Source organism: Aotus nancymaae, unplaced genomic scaffold, assembly GCF_030222135.1.
Source record: "Aotus nancymaae isolate 86718 unplaced genomic scaffold, 86718_ANA_hifiasm-v0.15.2.pri h1tg000025l, whole genome shotgun sequence".
Taxonomy (NCBI): domain Eukaryota; kingdom Metazoa; phylum Chordata; class Mammalia; order Primates; family Aotidae; genus Aotus; species Aotus nancymaae.
The window spans coordinates 33,303,437-33,315,891 of record NW_026988438.1 but is presented as its reverse complement, the minus strand read 5'-3'; positions in this window follow the sequence as shown (position 1 = coordinate 33,315,891).

Sequence of the window (12,455 nt, the reverse complement as noted above, 5' to 3'; positions counted from 1 at the left end):
AGGTGTTCAAGCCCAGCCTGGCCAACATGTTGAAACCCAGTTTCTACTAAAAATACAAAAATTAGCTGGGCATGGTGGTGAGCGCCTGTAATCCCAGCTACTAGGGAGGCTGAGGCAGGAGAATTGCTTGAACACAGGAGGTGGAGGCTGCAGTGAGCCAGGATCATGCCACTGCACTCCAGCCAGGGCCACACACAAAGAAAGAAAGAAAGAAAGAAAGAGAGAGAGAGAGACAGAGAGGGTGAGAGAAAGACAGAAAGAAAGAAAGAGAGAGAGGGAGGGAGGAAAGAAGGAAGGAAGGAAGGAAGGAAGGAAGAGAAAGAAAGAGAGAATCTGGGTGCTCCTGTGTTGAATGCATACATATTTGGGATAGTTAGCTCTTCTTGTTGAATTGAATTCTTTACCATGATATAATGCCTTTGTCTTTTTTAAATCTTTGTTGGTTTAGGGTCTCTTTGTCAAAAATTAGGATTGCAACCTCTGCTTTTTTCTGTTTTCCATGTGCTTGGTAGATTTTTCTCCATCCCTTTATTTTGAGCCTATGTGTGTCACTGCAGGTGAGATGAGTCTCTTGAAGACAGCACACCAATGGGTCTTGGTTCTTTATCCAGCTTGACATTCTGTGCCTTTTAATTGGGACATTTAGTCCATTTACACATTTACATTTAAAGTTAGTATTGATATGTTTGGATTTGATCCTGTCATCATTATGTTAGCTGGTTGTTTGGCAGAATTTTTATGTGGTTACTTTATAGCATCACTGGTCTGTGTACTTCAGTGTGTTTTTGTAGTAGCTGGTAACAATCTTTTTTTCCCATATTTAGTGCTTCCTTCAGTAGCTCTTGTAAGGCAGGTCTAGTGGTAACGAATTCCCTCAGCATTTGCTTGTCTGAAAAGGATCTTATTTCTCCTTTGCTTATGAAGGTTAGTTTAGCCAGATATGAAATTCTGGGTTGGAATTTATTTTCTTTAAGAATATCGAATATTGGGCCCCAATCCCTTCTGGCTTGTAGGGTTTCCACTGAGAAATCTGCTGTTTGGCTTTCCACTGCAAGTCTGATGGGCTTCCCTTGGTAGGTGACCTGGCCTTTCTCTCTAGCTGTCCTTGACACTTTTTCTTTCATTTTGACCTTGGAGAATCTGATGATTATGTGTCTTGGAGATGATATTCTCATGGAGTATCTTACTGGGGTTCTCTGCATTGTCTGAATTTGAATGTTGGCAAGGTTAGGGAAGTTCTCATGGATGATATCCTAGAATATGTTTTCCAAATTGGTTCCGTTTCCCCCATATCTTTCAGGTACATCAATCAGTAGTAGATTTGGTTTTTTTACATAATCCCTATTTCTTGGAGGTTTTGTTCATTCCTTTTCTTTCTTTTTTCTCTATTCTAGTCTGCCTGTCTTATTACAGAAAGACACTTTTCAAACTCTGAGAGTCTTTCCTCCACTTAGTCTATTCTGCTATGAATACTTGTGATCACATAATGAAATTCTTCTATTTTTAAGCTCTATCAGTTTGGTTATGTTCTTCTCTATACTGACTAATTTGTCTGTCAACCCCTGCAATGTTTTACCATGACCTTTAGCTTCCATGCATTGGGTTGCAACATGCTCCTTTTTCTTTTTTTAAGATGGAGTTTTGCTCTTGTTGCCCAGGCTACAGTGCAATGGTGCAATCTCAGCTTGCTACAATCTCTACCTCCTGGGTTCAAGTGATTCTCCTACCTCAGCCTCCCAAGTAGCTGGGATTATAGGCATGCATCACCATGCCCAGCTAATTTTTGTATTTTTAGTAGAGACAGGGTTTTTCCATGTTGGTCAGGCTGGTCTTGAACTCCCGACCTCAGGTGATCTGCCTGCCTCGGCCTCCCAAAGTGCTAGAATTACAGGCGTGAGCCACCACGCCCAGCCCTGGGGTGACAACATGCTTTTTCAGCTCAGTGAAACTTACTTTTATCCATATTCTAAATTCCACTTCTGCCATTTCAGCCTCAGTCCAGTTCCAAACCCTTGCTGGAGAGGTGATGTAGTCATTTGGAGGAAATATGGCTCTCTGGCTTTTTGAGTTTTCAGTATTCTTGCACTGATTTTTTTCTCATCTTTGTGGACTTATCTATCTTCAGTCTTTGAGGCTGCTGACCTTTGCATCGGGTATTTGTTTTTTCTTTTAACTGTCTGGCCACTTTTTGGTAGGGCTGCTGCAGTTTTCTAGGGGTCTGTTCCAGTCCCTAGTTGCCTCAGATTTTCCAGTACCTGGAAGTATCACCAGTGAAGCCTGCAAAACAGCAAAGATGGAAGCCTGCCCTTCCACTGGAAGCTCCCTTCCACTGAGGTGTGGACCTGTTGCCAGCCCAAACGCACCTGTAGCCAGCCCAAACACACCTGTAGTGAGTGGCTGGAGATCCCCGTTGGGAGGTCTCACCCAGTCAGGAGGAATGGGATCAGAGACCTGCTTTAAGATGGCGACACTGTTGTAGAGCAGCTGTGCCATGCTGGGGTATCACTTCTGCCTGTCAGCTTGGGCTCTCCCTGAAATAGCTGAATTGCCCAAATTGCCCAAAGAGCAAAGATGGTGGCCCATTTTATCCCAGGTAGGTGTAACACCGTTTTTGGTGGTTGGCTGGAATTCCAAGCCAGTGTGTCATATCCTGTGAGATCCAGAAATGGGGCCCACAGACCATTGCTGCTCAGCCCCCTGGATTCAGCCCCCTTCCTAGGAGTGTATATAAAGGTCTGACCTCCTGCCTTGCCAGGAAGCCTAGAGCCAGAGTATGTAAAGCTCCTGGGCTTCCATGCATGCTTGAGCAGCTGCTCTGTCAAAACTCCATGCAGCCCTGTGTATCAGACTGAAGGCCCTGGTGGAGTGTGTTCACAAGGGGATCTCCTGACCCAAGGGTTCCAAGGATCCATGGGAGAAACATGGTTTCCTGGGATTGCACCTTCACTCACTGCTTTCCTGGGTAGGGGTCACTCCCCTGGCTCTGTGTTGCTCTTGGTTGGGCCATCATCTTATCTTGCTTTTCTTCATTCTCCATAGGTTGTTTCCTTGATTAGTCCTAATGAGCATACCTGGATGCTTCAATTGAAGGTGCTATATTAACTGGCTCTTTTCAATGCTTCAATTGAAGGTGCTGTATTTACTCTACCTCTCCATGAGAGCCACACACTGTAGCTGCTAGTCGGCCATCTTGGCCCCACCTCCACAATGACATTTTCATTTTATGACCTTTGGAGCTTTCATGACTAGGGAAAGGGTGCTAGTGCTGACAATTAGTAACCTTTTACGGTACTTAGTAAACACTTTTTAATGTCTTTTACTTATTTTCTGTGTTGCATATTCACTATATGGCCTGGGAGAAAAGACAGATGGTTTTTAAAATTCTTGGATTGGTAATTTGTTCTTCCTTCATCTTTGCCTTTGGTTTAAAAGAAAACATACCCTTTACTTTGTCTACGTTAAGGTACACTTTCACTGTATCCAACAGTAAGTAGTACTTAATCTAATATAGAACTTGAATTAAGTCATAGGGTGAGGTTTTTTTGCTTTAAAAAAATCTTACTGCTTTTTCAAAACAACCCAACTTGTTTCTTGTTACTATAATAATCCATATTTATAATTATTCATGTAACCTAAAGGAAGAAAAGAGAATGTGGTGCTTTGTATGTAAGGTCTATAAAATCTACAGTCAATTAATTTCATGCTGTAATAATTGTAGATAATCTGAAAACATGAAGTAATTTATTTATAATCCAAAAGGATTATGCAGATTACCATGTTTATATGATCAAATTTTAGTTCTGTTATAAATGGATCATCTACAAATCAATCTTTAAAAATAATCCTCAAGTTTACTTTTTCTCTGCCTTTCACATTGTGTTACTTCATACAGAATAAAATCAAACCTTCTTACCTATAATCTGGCATTGATCGAACTGCCTCATTGTATCTCCAGGCAATCCCCCGAATATACCACATGCTCCTCCATGTCATATTTTCCACTTTCTGGGCACTTTCTCCAAAAGAGAGATCTTGGAACATGTTATTTTTTCTGCCTAGAATGCCTTCCCTATTGTTTTTGGCAAAGTCCATGGATATCTTAAGTCCCATCTTTAATGCTAACACTACAGTAAAGCTTTCCCTGTCTTCACCAAACAAAGTCAGTAACCACATGTTTTGTACTTTTCTCAATAGGATTTATCTGAGTTTGTTTATTTCTTTTGTTTAAAAAGAAAATAGACTGGGCATGGTGACTCATGTATGTAATTCCAGCATTTTGGGAGGCTGAGGTGGGCAGATCATCTGAGCTCAGGAGTTCGAGACCAACCTGGGCAATATGGCAAAACCCCATCTCTACTAGAAATACAAAAAATTAGCCAGGTATGGTGGCATATACCTCTAATCCCAGCTACTCAGGAGGCTGAGGCAAGAGAATTGCTTGAACCCGGGAGACAGAGGTTGCTGTGAGCCCAGATAGCCCACTGCACTCTAGCCTGGGTAGCTATAAATAAATAAATATTTTTATTTATTTAAAATAAAAATTTTAAAAATAAAAATAAATAAAAGGAAATAATGGAGAAAACCAAAGTAAGGGAAGGAGCCAAGAAAAAGAATCCCAAGTTATCTAGTAATTGAACAAGTGATTTCAACTTTTCAGACTCCCTAAGAACAAAATGCAATAGAATTAATAAAAATAACCCCTTTTTTCTCTTATGTGATCCACTCTTACTAAGAATATAAATAAATAAACCAGGCATGGTAGCATGTGCCTATAGTCCCAGATACTCAGGAGGCTGAGGATAGCTTGAGCCCAGGAGTTCAAGGTTGCAGTTAGCTATGATCATACTGCTGTAATCCAGCCTAGGTGACAGAGAGAGATACCTTCTCAAAAAACAAACAAAAACAGAGAGCTAAAAGTTGGCTGCCTGCTTTATTCCTGCTGTGAAAATTGATTGTATAAATTGGAGTTATCCTGTCATACCCAAATAAAGTTGAGAGATCAAGGGGAGGAAAAGAAAAGCATTTGGTGAGTATAAGCACTTGCCCAGAAATTATCTCACAAGCCAGTTACTAAAAGACCTGCTACAAACTAGTAGCTGCTGAAATGAAATGTCATAATATTAAGACTAGTTTTACCTACCACTGTCACTCACCAATCAGCTTGCCCACTGCTGACAACTTCCACAGGACCAATGAGCTTTCTTTCAAAACAATATGTAACAATTTCTCTTTCTAATAAAACCCCCAACATTTTCTTTGTTCTTTGGACACAGCCCTGGTCTGTGTGTATGCTCTGAATTGCAAATCTGTTTTCCCAGATAAAACATTTTGTTTTGAGATACTTCTCTACATTTTATTTGATTTTGACACTGCCTACCACCTATAGCTCAGATGCTGTTGTTTACTACAAGTATGCTCTAAGATATTCAGAAAGATGTGGGAATTCTGCTCTAATCTATTAACAGATGCTAAGGAGCAACTCTAGAAAAAGCACTTCATGAATTTACAGAAAGGAAGTTAGCATCAGGATCATTAGCAAGCTGATTTACGATAAAACTAATGAAGCTGAAGTTTCTATCAAGGTGTTTACGTGGTCATACAATTTTGTAAAATTTGCAAAAGTAAGATACTTAACTTCAATCAAGTAAGGCCACTGTCTCCTTCCACTCTGACTTTCTATCACAATTCCTCTCATGTGCTGAAGTGGCTACAACATTATGAGATTCGGGAAGCTAAGTTGGTGTGGTACATTTAGTGTTTTTTCTTTTCAGTATGGTGTATATGTGGTTTGCAGTTACTTCCACATATAAGTAAGTTATTACCAGCTGTTCCTGACCTTAGAATGACTTTCAGGGATATATCTACCACCCACTGTGCTAACTAAGCCAATGCCATAATATGAAGGTGCTGGCGAGAGCTTGTTTCACCATATGTTTGGATAGTATGATGGAAGATAATTCTCACTGTTCCTCAATTATGCTTGCACTACATCCTCTGGGCCTCTGCTTCTGTTCTTTCTTTCTTTCTTTTTTATTTTTAAAGACAGGGTCTCACTCTTGCTCAGGCTGGAATGCAGTGGCTTAATCATAGTTCACTACAGTCCTGAACTCCTGGGCTCAAGCGAGCCTCCCACCTCAGCCTCCCAATTATCTGGGACTACAGGCATGTACCGCCATGCCCAACTAATTTTTTTTTTTTGAGACGGAGTTTCGCTCTTGTTGCCCAGGCTGGAGTGCAATGGCGCGATCTCAGCTCATCGCAACCTCCGCCTCCTGGGTTCAGGCAATTCTCCTGCCTCAGCCTCCTGAGTAGCTGGGATTACAGGCACACGCCACCATGCCCAGCTAATTTTTTGTATTTTTAGTAGAGACGGGGTTTCACCATGTTGACCAGGATGGTCTCGATCTCTTGACCTCGTGATCCACCCGCCTCGGCCTCCCTAAGTGCTGGGATTACAGGCGTGAGCCACCGCGCCTGGCCTTTTTTTTTTTTTTTTTTTTTTGAGATGGTGTTCTGCTCTGTCGCCCAGGTTGGAGTGTAGTGGTGCGATCTCGGCTCACTGCAACCTCCGCCTCCTGGGTTCAAACAATTTTCCTGCCTCAGCCTCCTGAATAGCTGTGATTACAGGTGCTCGCCATCACACCCGGCTAATTTTTGTATTTTTGCTAGAGAAGGAGTTTCACCATGTTGGCCAGGTTGGCCTGAAACTCCTGACTCCAAACTCCTGATCTGCCTGCCTCAGCCGTCCAAAGTGCTGAGATTACAGGAATGAGCCACCATGCCTGGCCACTATTTTTTAAATTTTTTGTAGAGATAGGGTCTCACTTTGTTGTCTAGGCTGTCTCAAACTCCAGGCTTCAGGCGATCCTCCTGCCTTGGCCTCCCAAAGTGTTGAGATTACAAGTATGAGCCACCACGTCCAGCCTGCTTTTGTTATTTCTTCTACTTAGCCTTGCATTCCCACTTCCTCTAACAAAAATCCTACACGTTTTTCAAGATCAGATCAAATGCCATCTCTTTAATGAAGCATTCTCAAGTATGGAATACATTTCTCCATCTATTTTCTATCAAATTGCTTTTTGTTTGTGACTCTATTTAAAAATAAATAAACACTATGTTGTATTTTATTTATTTGTTAACATGACTGTTTCCTCCACTAGACTGTAAATTTTTAAGGGCCAGAAAACATATTTAACTTTATATATCTCACAGCATCAAACATGGTGTCCAAATCATGATGCCTAGACAATGTTGATGTGAACTTAATTTTTTAATTTGGTCTGCTCTTTTGTTAACATGAAGCTGAAAATATTTTTTTGTCTAATCCATTATTTTTGATGTTAGAACAGGGCTTCCCCCACAAAGATAGAGAGACTATAAAATGTACATATAAATATATACACACACAGAGACATATATATATATATATATATCTCATTGATATGTAAACAATACAAAATCTAATAATCTTAAGTCTTAGTGGTTTCACAAAATGAAGTTCTAGGTAGTAAATTAATCTTTTCAAGACTAAGGGCTTAAAAGAAGACAGAAAAGACCACTGAAGGTCACAATTTGCATATTGATCTAACTGTATGCTTATTCTCTTACAAACATGTAATTGACTTTGCTCTTATTGGATTTTGGTTCTAAACCAATTTTATTAGTTGTAGTCTCACTGGTAATTTCAATGAAGTATGAGAAACAGATGTTAGTTAAGAAGATAGCATGTATACTAATCTGGATAACAGATTTAATACATACTGGATATATTGTTTTGTAGTCATTGGATTTGGTCAACAGCTATGTTCCATTCTTACTATATTTCTTGGGGTATGAAGTATTTCACAGTTAGGACCTGATTTAGTCTAAAGTTTATCATACAGAGAAAATACACAACTGAACTATAATTGGAAGCATCATCAAGTCCTTATCTGGTATAAGGGTAGGAGAATTAATTGCAATAATAAATATTCTCTCACTAAGTACTGGAGTTTTAAAAATTGTCTTTCCTCTAATGACTGATAGTAGTAGAAAATGCACTGATTTGGGAATCAGAAGACTTAAGTTGAAACCTGCTTGTGCCATTTATCAGTTGTATGAGTCTGAGCAACATGTTTTAACTCAGTACCTCTGTTTTAACATCTGTGAAATGGCAGTAATGATATTCAATATTAATACTTGTTCTGCCTATCTTTTTTTTTTTTAAGAGACAATGTCTCACTCTGTCATCCATGCTGGAGTGCAGTGGTATGATCATAGCTCACTGTAACCTCCAACTCCTAGGCTCAAGAGATCCTCTCATCTCAGCCTCCTGAGTAGCTAGGACTACAGGCATGCATCACCACACCTAGCCTTTTATTTTTTTTGTAGAGATAGGATCTTGTAATGTTACACAGGGGTGGTGCAAACTCCTGGACTCAAGTGATCCTTCCTCCTCGGCCTCTCAAAGGGCTAGGATTACAGGCATGAGCAACTGCACCCAACCTTGCTCTGCCAGTTTTATAGGTCTGCTTTGAGGAGTAGATAGAACTGATTCATTGATTCATTAGTATGTCTTTAGTGCCTATCAGGTTCTATGCATATTAAATATGCACTAGATAATGTATATTTATACATATTTATAAATTTTTAAGTCCTATAGAAATAAAGGAATTATTTAATTTGAGAAAATATTTGATTTGGAATATTTAATATTGGAGTAAGAAATGTAAATGTTGAACCTTTGGGATATCTACTAAACAGAAAGGACTATCCCTTTAATTGGTACAAAACTCTGCCTCCGGGGCCAGGCGAGGTGGCTCACGACTGTAATCCCAGCACTTTGGGAGGCCAAGGCGGGTGGATCACTAGGTCAAGAGATCGAGACCATCCTGGTCAACATGGTGAAACCCCGTAACTACTAAAAATACAAAAATTAGCTAGGCATGGTGGCGCAGCCTGTAGTCCCAGCTACTCGGGAGGCTGAGGCAGGAGAATTGCTTGAACCCAGGAGGCGGAGGTTACGGTGAGCCGATATCACGCCATTGCACTCCAGCCTGGGTAATAAGAGCGAAACTCCGTCTCAAAAAAAAAAAACAAAAAACTCTGCCTCCACGACTTTGACAAAAGACAAACATTTCGGCATTTTCTCCCTAATCCAACATCGATGCTAAACTCATCTTACATACATAGGAAATTCTAAGTGTGTGTATATATGTACAGATATATATATATAAAATATGTATTTATGTATGTGTATATATGTGTATATACATATATGCATACAGATGTATAAACACAAAAACATATCCAACTGTCATTCTCAGTGCCCCAGGACTTGAACACAGTTGAATTCTAAGGCAGCTGCTGCCATGGGATTAGGTCTAGATCAGGACTGTTCCAGGGAGACAGCAAAGGTTAGAATCACATCTGAGATGCCCTAGGAAGTCCAGGACATTAGCTAGTTAAAAATAGTTAAGTGATCACTTCTCAAGCTTTTGGCTAAGATTGAATGCAAACTTATTTATTTGCCTTATCTATTTGGGCAGTCAGTCCTAATTGCCACAGGGAGAGAGGGAAACAAACAGAAGAAAACATAGTTCCTAACTTTGACCTGCTCATACAGCACTGAAAAGCAGAAAAGGCACAAGAGAATGCTTCAGAGAACACTTACAGAACAGCCCAAGTGCAAATGAATACCATGTCATGTAGCTTTTCTCTTTCTTCATGCCTCACTTGGACCCCAACAAAATCATAAAGAAAGCCACTTTTCCCGAAGAGAGAGAGAGAGAGAGAGAGAGAGAGAGAGAGAGAGAGAGAGAGAGAGAGAGAATTCACAATATGCCAGTCACTAAACTAAATTGTTTACTTGAAGAAACAGAGACTCAGAGAGTTTAAATAAGTTTCCCAACTGAAGTCACAAATGTACTAAGTAGCATAGACAGTTTTTGAACTGAAATCTATGTGATTCCAATGCTCTTAACTACTACACCATATGGTAACTTGTAAATAGCACTGAAAACTGTAATAACGTTATTAAGCATTTTTTTGAGAATTAATAATCATTTAAAAAATGATTAAGAAAACTCTATTTAGACCACTTCTATGTCCTACTCATAATACATGAAAGCCACTGCTGCAGATTGAGTACAAAGGTACTATACAGTGAAGATGGATCTGAATTTAATCCAACAGTGAACTGAAAGGATGTAAGAGACTAAGTTAGTAACAGTTGCCAAGATCACTCTGCTCCTTCAGAGAACTGAGTTAGTGGAGGAAAGAAAGCTGGGCAGGCAAATGTGATTAGGATAAGTAGTTTTCATGATAGCCACACTTTACTCCATCTAGAACAGACCCAAACTCCAGAAGTGACCCAAACAAACTGAGGTTCTCGGGGTCAAAAGATTCTCTCTTTTATGAACAAAATATGTCTCCATGCCTCTGCACATGCTGTTGCCACTCCCTGGAACATTCTTCCCCACATATCCCTAGTAAGATACTTCTCTCAAAAAGCTCAAATTGGCCAGACATGGTGGTTAACACCTGTAACCCCAGCACTTTGGGAGGCCAAAGTGGGAGGATTGCTAGAGGCCAAGAGTTCAAGACCAGTCTGGGCAACAAAGCGAAACTTTGTCTCTACAAAAAAATTTTAAAATTAGGCAGTTGTGTCAGTCCCAGCTACTCAGGAGGCTGAGGCAGGAGGATCACTGGAATCTAGGAGGTTGAGGCTGAGATAAGCCATGATCCTGCCACTGTACTACTGTACTCCAGCCTGGTCATGAGAGCAACACCCTGTCTAAAATTTAAAAAAAAAAAAAAGCTCAAATATCAGGATTACAACACTGCCTTCTCTGACTCTCTGAAGCAAAAAGAATTACTAGTCGTTAACACCACTATGATAGAATTTGGAGTGTGGGTGTGTGTGTTCCCTCACCATTCTGATTAGCTGAACTCACTTAGGAATTGCTTCATCCATGCAGCAGTCAGTGTTGCACAAGACTGCAGGTTGTTCAAAGCATTCTTAAAGTCAAACTGTCTCTCTAAAAAATTTGGAAATGTGGCTGGGCACGGTCGGTCACGCCTATAATCCCAGTACTTTGGGAGGCCAAGGTGGGCGGATCACGAGGTCAACAGGTCAAGACCAGCCTGACCAACATGGTGAAACTTTGTCTTCACTAAAAATACAAAAATGAGCTGGGTGTGGTGGTGCATGCCTGTAATCCCAGCTACTTGGGAGGCTGAGGCAGGAGAATTGCTTGAACCTGGGGGACCAAAAAAAATTTTTTTGGAAATGTATGCACATTAATAAAGATATCATTACTGTAAGTGAACTACATCCTTATTTGAAATGACAGCATGTTCTGTCCCTAAAACTGGGCCAGGAAGAATGTTTATTCTACTCACTTCGCAGTAGGAAACCTTTACACATTTGAGAGCCCAGAGAGTTACTTCATGTACCTGAAGCTTGAACTACCTCTAAATATGAAACAATTTGGAGAGGCTACAGAGTGAAATAGGAAGACCACCAAGTTAACAATCAGGAAACAGTCTTAACAGGCTTGCAAGTCACTGAAACTTGGGCTTCAGCTTTCTTTCTCTAAAATAAGAGAGTTGGTTGGGCCAGGTGTTTTCTTGTGTCCTTTTCTGCTTGACACTATAGTATTAATATATGATTATTCCATAAAATAAGGGACTAGAATTCAAGAAGCAATGTAAAATCAGAAATAGGCTTTGCATGAAAGTATGACAGCACAGGAACCCAAGAAAACAGTTCATGAGCCTGTCCCAGAACACAACAGAAGCATAAACAGAGCCCTCCTCATAAAATCCTCTTCTACCTTCACCCTTAAAGGTTAAAACTTGCTTGCACCTCTGCTTCTCCATCTTTTCTTCATTGCCTCCAATTAAACCATTCTTTATTTTTCTTCTGGATTACAAATCCATCATAAAGTGATAAGTTTCATAAGAATTCTGCATTATTATTGCTCCCAGACTTTGCAGAAAGCAGTGTGTGATTGAAAGACATACAGACTGTTACCCCATTGCATATAATATGTGTGAGTATACATATAATTTAATGATGTTCTCTTTATACACACATGCATATACCACACAAATACCCTCATAAAAACCATATCCTACATTATTCAAATCAATACTGATTAGGATTTTGTAATTTAAGTTCTATGAAAAGACTTATTAACATTTCATCATTTTATACCTCAGATAAGTACACAATGCTTTTCCAAACTATTCAGTTTTGCTGTAGAACAAATATCTTTATTAAATGAATATGCATCAGTAATAAAATACTAACTATAGAGTTTAAATCTTTTAAGGTTACTAATCAATCTCTAGTAAAAAATGTTTTAGAAATCCAAACTTTTGCAAATATGCCTCTATTCATAACAAAGTATTTATATGTGAATGTCATAATATCTGGGATTTGCTTTAAAATGCTCCTCCAGAGCCGCTGG